At 43.8% G+C, this 14,968-nt stretch overlaps 1 protein-coding gene across 1 annotated transcript in view; it reads left to right on the top strand.

Moving 5' to 3' along the window:
• bcl2l11 (BCL2 like 11) overlaps positions 1-14,968 on the top strand; it is a 42,560-nt gene that overhangs the window by 14,547 nt on the left and 13,045 nt on the right. The gene's annotated exons all lie outside the window — the stretch shown is intronic.

Genomic DNA, 14,968 nt, shown 5'->3' with positions numbered 1-14,968 from the left:
TTGTTGCTCTTGCACCTGGATGGATACTGCATGCGTGACACTGGTTATTACTTCTGGCTGCATTTCCTGTGAGCATTCTTGCATGTACTTATCCATGTCTAGTGGCATTCGTGACAGGCCGTCTGCATCTCCGTTGAGCTTTCCTGGACGATAGCGAATGCAGAAATTGAAGTCCGCCAGCTCTGCCACCCAGCGATGTGTCGTTGCATTCAGCTTGGCTGTTGTTAGGACATACGTCAACGGGTTGTTATCTGTGTAGACGACAAAAGATGGTGCATAATAGAGATATTCTCTAAACCGTTCACATATCGCCCATTTCATGGCTAAGAATTCAAGCTTTCCTGAATGGAGATGATAATTTCTCTCAGGCTCTGTCAGGGTTCTTGAACCATATGCGATCACAACAAGCTTGTCTTGCTGTCTCTGGTACAGTACGGCACCCAATCCTTCTTGTGAGGCATCACAGTGCATTATGAATGGTTTTTCAAACTGTGGGTAGCCCAGGATGGGTGGATGTAAGAGGAAGTCAATCAGTTTACACAGTACCTCTTGATGCTCTGCCGTCCATGTGATGGACTTACTGGATGGTGCCTGATCTGATTTCTTCCGTCCTCCTGTCTTGTTCTTTCCTTTTCCCTTCGGCTTCCCTTCTGATGTCCTCTCCACCGCTAGCAGGCTATACAGTGGCTTGGCAATGCGGGAGAAGTTGGGAATGTACTGTCTGTAGTAGGATAAAAATCCCATTAGCTTTCTTAGGTCACCCACTGTTGCCGGTGTCCTGTCCTTCAGGGCTTGCACTGGTGCCAACTCAGTCGGGTCCATCGTGTAGCCTTCTTTTGATACAATCTTGCCCAGAAACTTCACACGATCTTTGAACACGTCGCACTTCCGCGGTGTCAGCTTGACCCCATGTTGTTGGTAGCGCTGTAGGACTGCTCGCAGATCTTGCAGGTGGCCCTGGAATGTGCGGCTGTGCACCAGATTGTCGTCCAAATAGGGTTGGCATGACTCGTCCCTGAGTCCCACTAGGCATTCTTCCATGCTGCGTTGAAATTCTGCTGGGGCTGAGGACAGTCCAAAGGGGATCCGCACCCATTCATATAGGCCCCAGGGTGTAATAAAAGCAGTGAGTGGCTGACTGCTCTCTTCTAGGTAGCCCTGGTGGTATGCCTTCCCCTGATCGAGTACAGAGAACCATGCACTTCCTGTTAGGCTGTTCAGCATGTCTTGAACACGGGGGATGGGGTGTCGGTCAGGGATGGACTTCCGGTTTAGCTCCCGATAATCACAGCATAGACGGAGGCTTCCATCCTTCTTACGTACACAGACTATGGGCGAGGAGTATGGAGACCTGGATTTCTTTATCCATCCTTTGTTCAATAAATCTTCCAGATACTCCTTGACTTCTTTGTGTAATGGCTTGGGCACTGAGGTGTATGTGCGCTTGACCGGGGTGGTGTCGTTTAGCCGGATCTTAAGCTGGAGGGAGGGGATGCTCCCCACATCATCATCATTTTGAGCAAACGCACGGCACTCCTCCCTCAGCAGTTGTTTCACCATCTGTTGCTTCTCTGGTGACAAGTGGTCCACGGGCACTGGGGGGTCCCAGCCGCATCCATCCTGTTGCACCCCAGCCATTTCACCTCTCTTCTCGTCCATCTGTGTCAGCGTAGTCTTTTCCATCATCACTTCCCCTGTATTTTGTTTCACATCGACTGGTCTCGCTTCTGCAGGATAGATGGCTTTGATCCTCTGTACCTGGCCCAATACTGTGCGTGGGTTGAGCATGATGTCATGACAGGTGTCATTTGTCACCGGAATGGGGACTTTGGACCATGTTCCTCTGTGCAGGCTAATAATGGATTCGCTGATATTCAGACCATCCGGCCAGTTTGGATTCTCATCAGGCTCGAACACTACTTCCTGTTTGGTGGACAGGTGGCCTGTTCGTACACAGCACTTGACCTCCTTTGTCTGGCCTGCTGGTATCACTGCATGACGTCGTCCAAGTCTGACCACTCCTTCTTTGGTGTCCATGTCACTGGTTTTGAGTAGCTGGGTCAGCACTTCTATTCTGCTACAGTCAATAGAGAAAGCTTCACATAACGCTTTGGTGGTGACGTCAGGCTGTTTCTCCATTCCACACTTTACTAGCTCTTCAATCACATTGTAGCCAATTATTGGCTCTGCTGGAACTTTTGGGTCACGGGCAATGAGCACAGGTACATGGAGTTCTGGGTTCAAGGTGTCACCTGATTTAAGCTGGAACTTCACTTCCACCCAGCCTGCGAAGGGTATGGCTGTCTGGTTCACTGCCTTTCCCAGCACTGTGCCTGAGTCGAGGAGTTCTTCGATGCTGCGCACGGTTGAGTGTGGCAGGTGATTTCTTCTCCATTTTTCACTCATCATGCTCACCTGCGACCCGGTGTCCCAAATAGCTTGTGTTTTCACTCCATTAAAGGAGCAGTCAACTAAACATTTCTTCCCAATGAGATTCAGCAACTTTGAATGGCGCTGCGTGGAAATGTGACTCACGTAGGCGGCGCCTTCCTCTTCTACTGACCCCCATGGCTCTGGCTCAGATGACTCCATCTCCTCTAGCTGTCTGATCCGTTCACACAGCAGCTTATGCACATCTTCACTCCGTTCACATTGACTTAGGGAGGGTGCATTTTGTGGCGTGACAGTGTGGCCTGAGATGGTTGCCTCTTCAGGGTTTCCTGCTGGCTTCCATGGTCCTCTGCAGCCCCTCGATACATGACCGGATTGGCCACACTTGAAACAGTGTTCACAGCGATCACCCACCCCATTGTCTTGACAGACTTTACATCCTCTCTTCCATCTGGGTGTACGGGGAATGGGAGCTGCTTGTGACCGCTGCATGCTTTTCCTCATTTCTTCCACTTCTTGTTTCAGCTGTTTTACTACTTCATACAGTTCAGCGTCCTTCTGACTTGTCATTACCGCTGCTGCTTTACGCCCTTTGGTGTGTTGTGCGGCAGTGGAGTGACCTTTGACCTCTGGACGAGCGTCTTCGTCATCATGACTCTGCTGATGAATTCCCACTTCAGTTTGCATCTCGTGTACTTTTGTTACTTTACTGCTTGTATTCTTCTTCATCTTGTTCTGTCGTTCTAAATCAGCACTGGCTGCTTCATTCATCTTTTCAACAAGGATTTCATCTGTGACTGTCATATCATCAAGAAAAGTCTTTAGTTGAAATTTGATATTGTCACTGATGAGCCCTGTGCTGACCGACCTCAGGAATCTGCGGTGTATGAGATCTGGGCTGTATCGTTCATCCGTCCCTGGTTCCTTAGCAGCAAGCAGTAATCTCTCCTTTAACTCCATTGCTCTAAAGAGAAAGTTTTGTGGGGACTCACGGCTGTCCTGCGTGATACTCACCAGCCGGTGGTACAGGTCAGTGGAACTCTCTTCCTTAAAATGACCTTTGAGGATAGTTTTTAGCTGGGGGAGAGTGAGGTCACTTTTAATTTCCAACATGTCCCTAATGCTGAGGCCTGGGCTGATGGCTTTTACTACAGCTTCAGTTATTTCAGCTTCACAGTGTCCCTTGCTCAGGCCCATATCAATTTGGTGCATCAGGTTTGTGAATGAGAGCTTTTCTTTTTGACCCCTCTCCCCAATCTGTCCATGGATCCTGAATTCTCTCCTTATTGTCACTTCAGGCAGTCTGTTTAAAGGTGGCTGTTGCACCACATGTTGCTGAGTTTCAGGCTGACTTGTTTTCTTTTTCTCTACTTTTGCACTCAGACGTTTTATTTCTTCACTGAGTTGTTGTGTAGATGACTGAAAACTCAACTGAAGGCTTGCATATTTTTTTTGGAGACTGGCAAGTTCTGCAGCTTCTCTGTCCATTTCACTTTCTGGTTCATGTCCTTTCTCCTCTTCTGTTAATTTTAACAGCCTCTTTAGATACTCTTCCGCTACCTCTGACTCTTCTTCCTCAATTACACTATCAATAGATTTGTTTATAAGACGGAGCAGTACGTTCCTTTTTGTTTCTTTTTCCGCTGACACCTTCACTTTTATGCACACTCTCCTCAGTTGCTCCACAGTCAGGTCCAGTAACTTCTCACCCAACTGGTCTTGCAATTCTTCCAGTGCCATTTTCACTCCAGCGTCCAGCAGTCTCATCCACATTAAGGCACTACTCCACTCCGGGGCTGGCTCGCCAAATTTGTTACACACTTGGAATAAAAGGAATCATTTTCCAAGGCGTAGGGATTTTTAAGGTGGTTTAATCTGAAAACACGAACACAGGCTCATTTAGACATCAGATGCACTCTGTTTAAACTCTGGTCTCATTCTGAGAATTAACAATAATCAATAACCAAAATCACCATTTATCAATAAACATATCAGAATTATCAGTTATCAAAATTATCAATCATCACAAACAATAAAGGTGCATCAGATTCATATTTCAAAATAGCAACAGTCAATCAATATTCTCACTTTTAAACACTATATCATCACAACTCTCTTTTGTCAAATATCTCACCAGTTATCAAATTATCCCTCATTTCCACCAAATCAGATGTCACATTACTGTAACCATAAAACGTTTTCACATTGTAAACAAAATAAAATAATCTTCACCATACTTTTCAAAAGTTACCAAAAACAATACTTTTTAACCACAAAAACGAAATGTATCAGTCTGCATTACATTACTCTGTTTAAATATAACTATAATCAAACCGTTTCACACACATGGCATTCACCCTGCATTCATCCCTGGCTGCCGATGAGGTTTAATACTTCCACTAGACATTGCAGTAAGTATATCAACAGGTTAGAATTAATGTGTCCACAAACATGCATTCCACACACACATTCGCGGCACAGTTACTCTGCACAGTTTATACCTTCATTTAACATCTTCTACATAACATTTCTACACCTTATCTCTTCATTGCTCACCTGAAAACACGAACACAGGCTCATTTAGACATCAGATGCACTCTGTTTAAACTCTGGTCTCATTCTGAGAATTAGGACCCCTGTGCCACCCACATGTGCCAATTTAGCTGCCCAAACGACTGCCTGTCTAAAATGAGTGTCACTCAGTCATTTCAGTGCATTACCAGGAATGATAAACTGTTTCACAGCTTAAGTGAATGAATCATGTTCCACAATAAAATTACAGTTTTCAGAATCATGTAAACACATCCTAATCTACATAAAATAAAATACAATAATGTCTCAAATGTCTCAAATTAAATAATATGGGGGTAAACCAGTTTCAACCAAAATAATCATGTCTCTCAATGCAATATAATCATGTATCTCACATCACCCATGTGTTTTCTGAAGAGTGGTTTTGAAGACCATTATTCAGAGCTGTGGTCAACACCATATTGGCACAAAGTGACCCCACTTAAACCCAGATAACCCAAAAAGGGGCAAATATGTGGAACAAACTACGCTGGTATCTAGTTGGAACACACCCACCTTACCCTGGTTACCACAAGCTATTAAGCTTAGCTTATGCTAACTACTGTTATGTTGCATTCCTTCTGACCGAATCCCTCCATCCTGGCTTTAGACGTTAATACTGAAACAATACGTAAAACAAGGACTGCTTAAACCCCGGCCAGGCTATAGCATCCGTACCAATGTAGATTAGTCCTTTTACATACATCCTGCAGCACAGCGCATCCATAGCATGATTTTATTTTATCAATATTTGAGAGTTTTATAATGATAAGGAAAAAAAACAACATTCCTGAATATTTCTTGGCATAGCCTCAAATGTTTTATGTTTATGATGTTTTATCTGGCACGTAGCTTACTGTAACTGCATCATAAACAGACACCATCAATCTCACATTACAACACACAGTAATCCTGGTGATAGTCACTGCCATCCTCAGATTTTTTTGTTTTGTTTTAGGCCACAAAACAATGTTTTGTGTTTATGTTCTGATTATGGTTTATGTTCATGTTGTATGTTGTATGTATGTATGTACTGATGGTTTGTTGTTGCTGGACTCACTAGACCACCTTATTGCAAGGCAAATTTACAGTACCTTCGGGTACAATAAAGTTGAACTGAACTGAACTGAGGGCATATGTTATGTAACATGTGGAAGAAGAACTAGAAATAGAGGTTTTTCTTGTAATTTAACGAGTATGTGCCCCTGAAGCGTGGCTGAAGCATTTACCTGTCAGGTAATAATCAGTTTACTCCTACTTTATAAGTATCTTTGGTAAACAGCCAGAATGTATGGCTATATTGGTATCAAGCAAGGCTTTCACCTTGAGGGCGCAGTAGTCCTGTCAGCAGTTGTTTTGTTATTATTGTTAGATGTGGCTGCGCAATTTCACTACTGACGTCAGCAGCCGGCAGCAGTCAGAGACAGCTGCTGACTGCTATCATTGACGTATCCATGTTGCAACAAATTGTTTAATACACTACTACTGTACGGAGAGAAAAACACTGTACACATAAGACAATCGAAAAACAAAAGCGTGTGAGTCACACCAGCATTTGGTATTCACACGCTGCCGTATTCTTTGTAGCCGCGTTATAAGTCCTCTGAAACATGTCTCTTTTCATTTCTGCAGACATGGTGGGCCTCTGACAGTTCAAAATTTGCTCTGCAAATATACTACAAAGTTAAGCTGTATGAAAGCGTCACGAGGCTTAGCGTTGTGACTGCATTCTCTTTCAGATCTCTTAATGTCTGAGTTAGCGTCGACATTCCCACTTCACTTATTCACTGCTCTGAATCATGCATGAAGCAAGAGCTAATTCCTCATCATCAGTGGCTCAACACCTCTCCTGTTGAAAGATGAAATGCTGCTCGCCGCTAAGCTTGTTACTCACCACAAGGAAATTAAACTGATTTCATGACTTTAAAATGTAAAATGTGTTAGTGATGTCAAACCCTGAAAAATATCACCAAAAGGGAGGTGAGTTCATGGCCTCTGGTTCTCATACCAACCTATTGTGTCATAAATAGTACTGGTCCACTCATACAGATGTAGAGACCATGAACTCTCCTCTTCTTGCGTCTCTTGACAGTAATCTTTCGTAAACTCGGCAGTCGACTTGTACAGTCAAATGAAAGATGGCAGCGACTGGATCAAGATCACAGTACAAACAGTCTTAAAGGGGACCTATTATGAAAAACACGTTTTTTCTTGTTTTAACATATATAAAGTGGTCTCCCCTCACCCTGCCAGCACAGGGGAGACAAAATACCATGAAATTCTGCAGGGTCTCTGACCCGCCGGACAGAGTCCCCCAGTGTCACGTGGTTTTTTTTGAGCCGATTAAAATCTGCTCCCGTCGTGACGTCACGACGGGAGCAGATTTCCAGAGGTTCAGCCTCCGCTGCTGAAACCACGCCCACAACCAGCTCTCTCCGCTGCTGGAGCGGTGTTTCCTTCAGCCAGTCGGACGCAGCGCCGCGGATCCGGGTTAAATCATCCAGGTTCCCGGGTGGTTTGGGAGCTGGGTCCTTGGGGGTCTGTCCCAGGCTGGACCAGCTTCATCCTCCGAGATTTTCAGGCAAATCTGTCGGTTTAATCCCCAGTAACGGGCGATGCGCCGCGGATGCGCTCTGGAGCCGATCTGTGCGCCCGCTGTGGGGTTGCGGCGCCCGTCGCACAGCATCCGCCGGGTAGATCCGGCTGAAATTCCGCTGGTCGGTCCCCGGGAGTCCCTGCTACCAGTCCAGGCCGGTTCCTGCGGTCCCGGCCAGTCGGAACCGGTCAGATTCCCCCGTTAAAGCCGCGGTGATGCGCGCTGCTCCAGCAGCGCTGCTCCCGGGCGCCCAGCGGGGCTCCGGGGCAGCGTTCAGCATCCGCCGGGTAGATCCGGCTTAAATAGTGCATAAATGTTATTTATATACAACTCATATTTTATTTTTTTAACAATAAAGTTTCCATTTGTGAAAATTCAGTGTTGTGATAATTTACAGGCTCGGGCTGCTCTGGCGGAGTGAGGTTTATGCTCCTCCCCTGCTACACGTCATTCAGGGAGCTTATCAGCACAGAGCCTCATTATCATACCCCCCCCTTCCCTAAAAATGAGGCGCAGAAAAAGAGGTTAGAAGCGGTAAAACTAGTGACATGGCCCACAGGCTGAATTTATGATTTATGTAGAAAAAACAAGCTTTAGATTGTTTTTAAGACATTCAAGGCCTGTTTAAAATATACATTAAATGCCATAATAGGTCACCTTTAAATATGCATTTTTTGTGCACACACATACCGTACTTACCTCGGTTTGTGTTTAGAGACTCTACCTACATTATCACTCGAGTGGAATAACATTTCTGTGTTTCGTCAGAGGCTTAAAATTTTATTCTGATGTTGCCCCATTCCACCAAGTGCTAACATTAATTGGCATTTTTATACAAAAACATACTCCATTCTGGCTCAAAGCTGCTTTGATTCATGTTTTTCTGGTCCCTGACTGAAACCTACACTCCTTCCCACCCAAGAATACCTCAGGGGCTTGTTTTAAGACCAATTATGTGCTGTTAACTGTATTCAGATTAAAGTGAGTAAAACTGTAACCGTGGGTTACTAGTGATCCTTCAGGCTACTTAAAGGAAAAGTCAGCAGAAATACAAAAGTATACTGGTTGGAAATCTGGGATGTTGAGTACTCAAATGAAAACCATCACTTATTAGTTATTTTGTTTTGATCAAAAAATTACATTTGTTTGCTTTGATCAAATATATTTTCAGTATGCTTGTTGAAGTTTTCACAAAATCAATCAATCAATCAAAATGTATTTAGCACCTTTCATCCAGGTACATGAAATACAAAGTGCTTACAGCTTGTCCACACTGCATGCGAGCGTCCGACTGTCGCGCCGCACTGCGTGGCATCGGACGCGCTCTGTCCACACTGAACGCGTTATCGGCCCCACGTTCTACCACGTTCTTTTGATTGACAGCTGAGACTCGCCTTTTAAAAGGCTGATTTATGGTTCCGCGTTACACCAACGCAAACCTTACGGCTTGGGGTACGCGGCGCACTCACCGAACGGTGCGCGTCGCCGCGTACCCTACGCCTTGGGTTACGCCGTCGATTTTACGCGGAACCATAAATCTGCCTTTATTCACCCGCCCAAGACTCTCCTTTTATTCGCCCCACCAACCGCCCGTGCGCTCGCTTTGCCAGCTCTCTGTCCATCTCCCCCAGCCAGCTGCCACTTTATTGAGGTTTTTGTGGTGAAATGAGGAGGAATCATAAAGATAACTTCTCATTTCAACTAACTGGATCAGCCGTTCCTCATCATGACTGTTTCCTACAGCACTTTCAACGCAGGCGGCAGGAAGAAAATAGAAGCAGGTCTAACGTCCGACCAAAGTGGGGAAAAAAAACGAACAAAATAACGGCGTGTGGTGACGCAATCAAACAGCGAACAGCTGGAGTGAGCGGCGTGTTCGTGGTGTTAAAGCAGCAAACATGTCGCATGTCAGATCATTACTGGGATGTGGGGGAAAAGCAGAAAACACGAGAAATGATCAAATAGGTACCAGATCTTGTTGGATCCGGCACAAATTAAGCCCTAATAAGATTAAGATAAGATTCTTATTATTTTATCAGAACCTTCCAGCTCCTTGGCGATCTCCCTCCAGCCAGCTGCCACTTTATTGAGGTTCTTGTATTGAAATGACTGTTTCCTACAGCGCTTTCAACTTTTTTTTCAACTTTCAACCGGCTTTCAACGCGACCGACGGGAAGAAAATAGAAGCAGGGCGAGCGACAAAAGTCCAGCTCAAAACGGCGCGCCGCGTCGCGCCGCATCGCGCTGCGTCGCTCGCAACCAGTGTAGACAGTGCAGATAATAAATAAAGCAATGGAACTGTTTTTGACGCTGACGCTCGCTCGCGTCGCATAGAGTGTGGACACGGTGTTAACATCAAAAGCAATTTGTACAACAACAAAAGAAGACACAAAAATCCGGAGCCTAACATAATGACATCATTAGCGCTCAGTGCACTAATATCAGGAAGAATTTGATTTACTCCATATGTGAAAGATCCCCCAAGATGGTATGTGGCAGGAGTCATGCAAGACCAGCCTGTTTTTCTCCTCCACTGCCAGGATCATAGCTACTGAGAAAAGACGAGGGGGGGTGGAGAAACGTGAGAAAGATATGAGCTGTGACTGTGATTCAACCTTTAGTCACGCTCATTCTGGCAAAGGCGGAAAGAGAATGAGAAGTGTCTGTTTGTCTCAGTGGCAACCCATCCTTGAACTTGGTTTCGGTGTTATCCAGAAAGTGTCCTTGTTTTTGCTGCAGAACAAAGAGGACGCAGAGAAAAGAGGAAGGTTGAGACATGTTCCTTATTCTTTTGGCCAGGTGTTGCACTGTGGACAAGTACACATGCACATGTGACTTCAGACCCACAGCTGCAAGACATTTTTAGGTTCTTCAGATTTTAATCAGGTAATTACTGAAATTATTTTTTGCCAAAACCAACAAACTATAGCATTCAGTTGAATTTACTTTGACAAAAAATCCAATGTGTTTGAAGCAGCTGAAAAGGTAATTAGATCATCATATGACGACAATTTCAAAAAGTGAGTACATTGCTACCTTAGAAGTCCAGGTCTAATCACACTTTAAGGCACTGAATTAGGGTGGGCGGTAGGACATACAGAAAAATCGTTACAGAACAGATTATCTCAAATCAGCTTTGCATATCTGCGACACAAAGCGCTCCCCTTCACTGTAGTGCTTCATGTTTTTACCTCATTTATGTTAAAACGCAAGGGATGGGTTCATTGGAACGCAACGAGCTGAATGATATATGATACAGACACAAGGTTTTAGTGGGCTAGGCCCACCTCCATAAATCCTGATTCAAGGTGTGACTCATTGTTTTTTCTACTCCAGTGAGGTTGGCTCAGGAACCCTGAAGAGTCTGAGAAGCAACATTTTCTTGTGTGAACTCAGTCACACTGGAGTGATTACTCCTTCAAGCATAACCATAAAAGTGGATAGATCTAAGGAGAGCTGGGTTTGAGTAAAGACAGATATTAAAGGGATTATTTATGTATTTATTGTTTTGAAGTGGAGTTCTGCAGGATACTTAGGGCCAGTATTTTACCTGTAGGAGATGGCAATCACAGCGATCCAGTTGTGACTCAAACGTCATGACTGTCTTAGCAGTATTAGCCAATGCTAATCAGTTACATTTGTCTGGTTTACATCACTTTTTTGGTGAATAAAATGAAGTCAAGTAAGTTGCGATCTGGTGCAAACTTGATGCAGTCGCAACATATTTAATGCAGCAGTTGCTTGAACCACTTTGGAAGTCATGACGTTTTAGTTGCTATCGGTTGCTAACGAGTTCCTCCACAGCCTTTATTCTTTATTCAGTAGCAGAATTCACCCAACTGAGAGAGCTCACATGTCAGCAGAGCCGTGAATTCAACACCGTCATCAACCAGTCCCAGAATGTCAGATCAAACATCTCTGGCTCACTTATGGATGTGCTAAATATAAGAGAGCGCAATGATTCAGGCATGTGATTTGGCTTCTCCCTCAACACCTCCCTTTGAAATGCTCAGCGCTGAATCACAGTCTTTCTGGCATGTTGCTCCTTGAAACTAATATCTGCTTGAAGCCATCAAAGCAATTAACAAGTCATACCAGTTCTGACAAGTTTTTATTTTAAATATACTCCTATTAGGTCTGGTATGCAAATTCATGGTGCCCAAAACAGCACCGCTTACATTCTAGCACATGCATTTAAAATGCAGTACAATGCAGTTTATTGTAAATGTATCAGCCTGAGGTCTCGTTCATCTGTGCCACAGACAAGGAAGTGAAGCTTGAATGATTGGGCAGTTCCAGAAAAAGGGCCACGGTTTATCTGAGAGATAAGAAAAGTAGCTTGGGAAAGCAGTAAAAAAAAAAAAAATCACTTAATCTATGTTGCAAAGCCATTAAGCTGATATGATGGTGTGGCAGGTCTGTTACACCCTAATACCAGTTGTTCTGTTTGTGAAGATCCAGACGTCCTGGAAGTGGATCAATGTCTGTGTGTAACAGAGAGTTGAGGCGGTGAGTCTTGCCGCTGTACATGCTGGTCCAGTGTCATACCTGTTTTTTACAATGACGTTTGACGTCTGAAATCACAAACATGGATGGCGCTTCGGAGCTTCCATTTGGTAACGAAGACAGAGATGATGACGATGGCGTTAGGGAGGGGTGGAGTGCTCTTTGTGACGTTATAGAGAAAGAGGCTGGTTTCAATCTCAATGACACCTAATCCACCCAAACTAGTACAACAAACTGAATCGCAGGACAGGAATATGAATATAAATGAATAAAACACCTGGTTGTATATGTGAATAGGTTCATAAATAGGTTAAAAACACATTGGTGTTTCATTAAAGCATGTCTTTGTGATATGTCCTACTGATTACAATGAAGTAAATGCAGAGCGACAGCTTCCATGTTAATGTCGTTTATAAAGGCTCAAACTTAAAGGAGCCGTCTGTAAGAAATGGCCAAAACTGGTACTGCAGTCACTTTCAAAATATTGTTGAGCGGCGTGTACCCTCCTCCTCCTCCCCCCGACCAGAGGTTGCCAGGTACATAGGCTGCAGAAAGCAGCAGGAACGTAGGCTGCCATGGTAATAAAAAAAACAAATCCTTGTTTTATTTCGGACCTTGTCACGACGTAACTCGGATTCATAACGAGGTCTTTTAGTTTTTTGGAAAGCTAGACATTTTTTCATCCAACACGTTCGTAGCGGCTGCTGCGATAATTAGAGCCGAGCTGGCAACCCGGATGCCGAAACAATAGTGACTTGGTGATTGGGAGATAGGTGGAGGGTGGAGCTTCAGAAACAATAGTGACTTGGTGATTGGGAGATAGGTGGAGGGTGGAGCTTCAGAAACAATAGTGACTTGGTGATTGGGAGATAGGTGGAGGGTGGAGCTTCAGAAACAATAGTGACTTGGTGATTGGGAGATAGGTGGAGGGTGGAGCTTCAGGCCAAAACAAAAAATGACAACATAAACATCAGTTGAGGGCTGCAACTCCTCTTTTTAAACTGGAATATCCTGGCTTGAGTGCTGTTGTCAGTGACATAAGTATTTGAAATGAACATGATTTTTAAATGTCTGTTGACATATCGGGGTCATTTTATGATTCGTTTTATTATTGCTCTTACATACAGCTCCTTTAAGGTTAAATTGAAAGATACTTCTTTATAGATGAATTTCCTGCGTTATTTTGCTTCAGAATGACTCATGATGCTTCGCGACAATTGACACATTGTCACAACACTGACAAAGGGCTACAAGAAAATCTTTCAAGGTCTTCTCACAACCCTTTGTTTCTTCACCGTTGAACACTGAGCTGCCAGCAGCTCAGTACTGTTGACAGACAAGCTTAGTTCGGGTTCACTGCCCTGAGGCGAAGAGATCTGCAGCCCCTTGGGCTGCCGAGGAGAACACAACCACACAAGTGTTATTTCTCACTCCCCTTCACTTCTACAAGAGCAATGATCACTTTTAAAAACAAAACAGTTGTCCATACATGCCAAAGTGTGGTGATGTATTTATTTGAGATGAGAATATTTACAGTGCAAAAGTGTACCATCTAATAAGTATTTGTTTTGCGTCAGTTTTCCGCTCCCTTTTAGTTGCTCTCGCTTTTATCTTTGCCCTCATATTTAATCCAGCTTCTGGTCTGCCATATCTCAGCCCAGCCAGTTAAAGATTTACACCATGTGTGCATGACTATGTGCATGTTTGTTTTCAAACATCTGTGAACTTGCTCAGTGCAGTGTCCATGCATGCATGTGCGTGTGGTGTGACAGCTTAGCGTCCGTGACAGTGTAGTTTTTATTACGCCTCAAACCTGTGGTTAAAGAGCTCTCAGGGAGCAAAGCACAAGGTTTAATTATCATGACCAAACACACACAAACACACACGCACGCACACACACACACAGACTCCAACACACACTCTGTCATCTTTCAGTAAGAGGTGAAACCCTTTGTCCTGAAGACAGAAATAAACCTCAGGAACATTGTGGACCGGGCGGGTGTCGCTGCCTGGCTGCTTGTATGTTTGTTTGTGTGTGTTTGAGGGCACACTGAACGACAAAGAGCGAGACAGACGGACCATATTTTTAACCTTTCTTTAGCCTGCCTGCAGCGTGGTCTCTGTTAGTGGAAGTCATACAGGATTTTCTGTTCAACAACCTGCTTGAAGGCAAATTACAACACTAGGCACCTCTCAAGGTCTTCTCTCAAAATGGGGTCAGTTTCGTATCAAGCACCATCTAACTTCTGTAGTGAGGCCAACACGGAAGTAATAAAAACTGCAGTTCCTCTGCTGACCACTGTAGGCTAGCTCCAAAAGTGTGTCCATTTCTATTGACAGCCATGTTAAAATATCCAATTTTATAAAGATTTTCACAACATGGTTAAGAAATGTTAGATTTCACATCCATGACAATTCTCAGGGGGGGTTAATTTTTTCTACCACATTAGTATAGTTTATATAAAGTAGGGCTGGGCGATTTTGGACAAAAATAAAATCCCGATTTTTTTCTCTGAAAACCCGATTTTCGATTTCGATTTTTTTGGTAAAAAAAAAAGCCAATGGAATAAATTGTTTCAAATATTTTATCTTTATTTTTAAAGAAAAATAGCAAACAAATTTCCCTATTGGGAATGAAGTGCAATTGAAAGATACTGTAAATCCTCCGTGAGTTTAGTAAAGTGACAACATTTACAATTTTCTTGACCAAACAAAGATGACTAGACGAGCTCTGTCTGTAATGCAGCCAGCTGCAAAAAAGGAAAATCGATTTTCCGATTTTCCTTTTTTAACATCGATTTTGATTAATAAATCCGATTTAGATCTAAAATCGATTAATCGCACAGCCCTAATATAAAGTAATACTTTTATGTCTAATTTATAGTAACCCAGCATGGTCTAGAC

The sequence above is a fragment of the Cololabis saira genome, chromosome 17 (assembly GCF_033807715.1).
Source record: "Cololabis saira isolate AMF1-May2022 chromosome 17, fColSai1.1, whole genome shotgun sequence".
Lineage (NCBI taxonomy): Eukaryota > Metazoa > Chordata > Actinopteri > Beloniformes > Belonidae > Cololabis > Cololabis saira.
The sequence above is the reverse complement of the archived record's forward strand: the minus strand, read 5'-3'. Positions and strand labels throughout refer to the sequence as shown.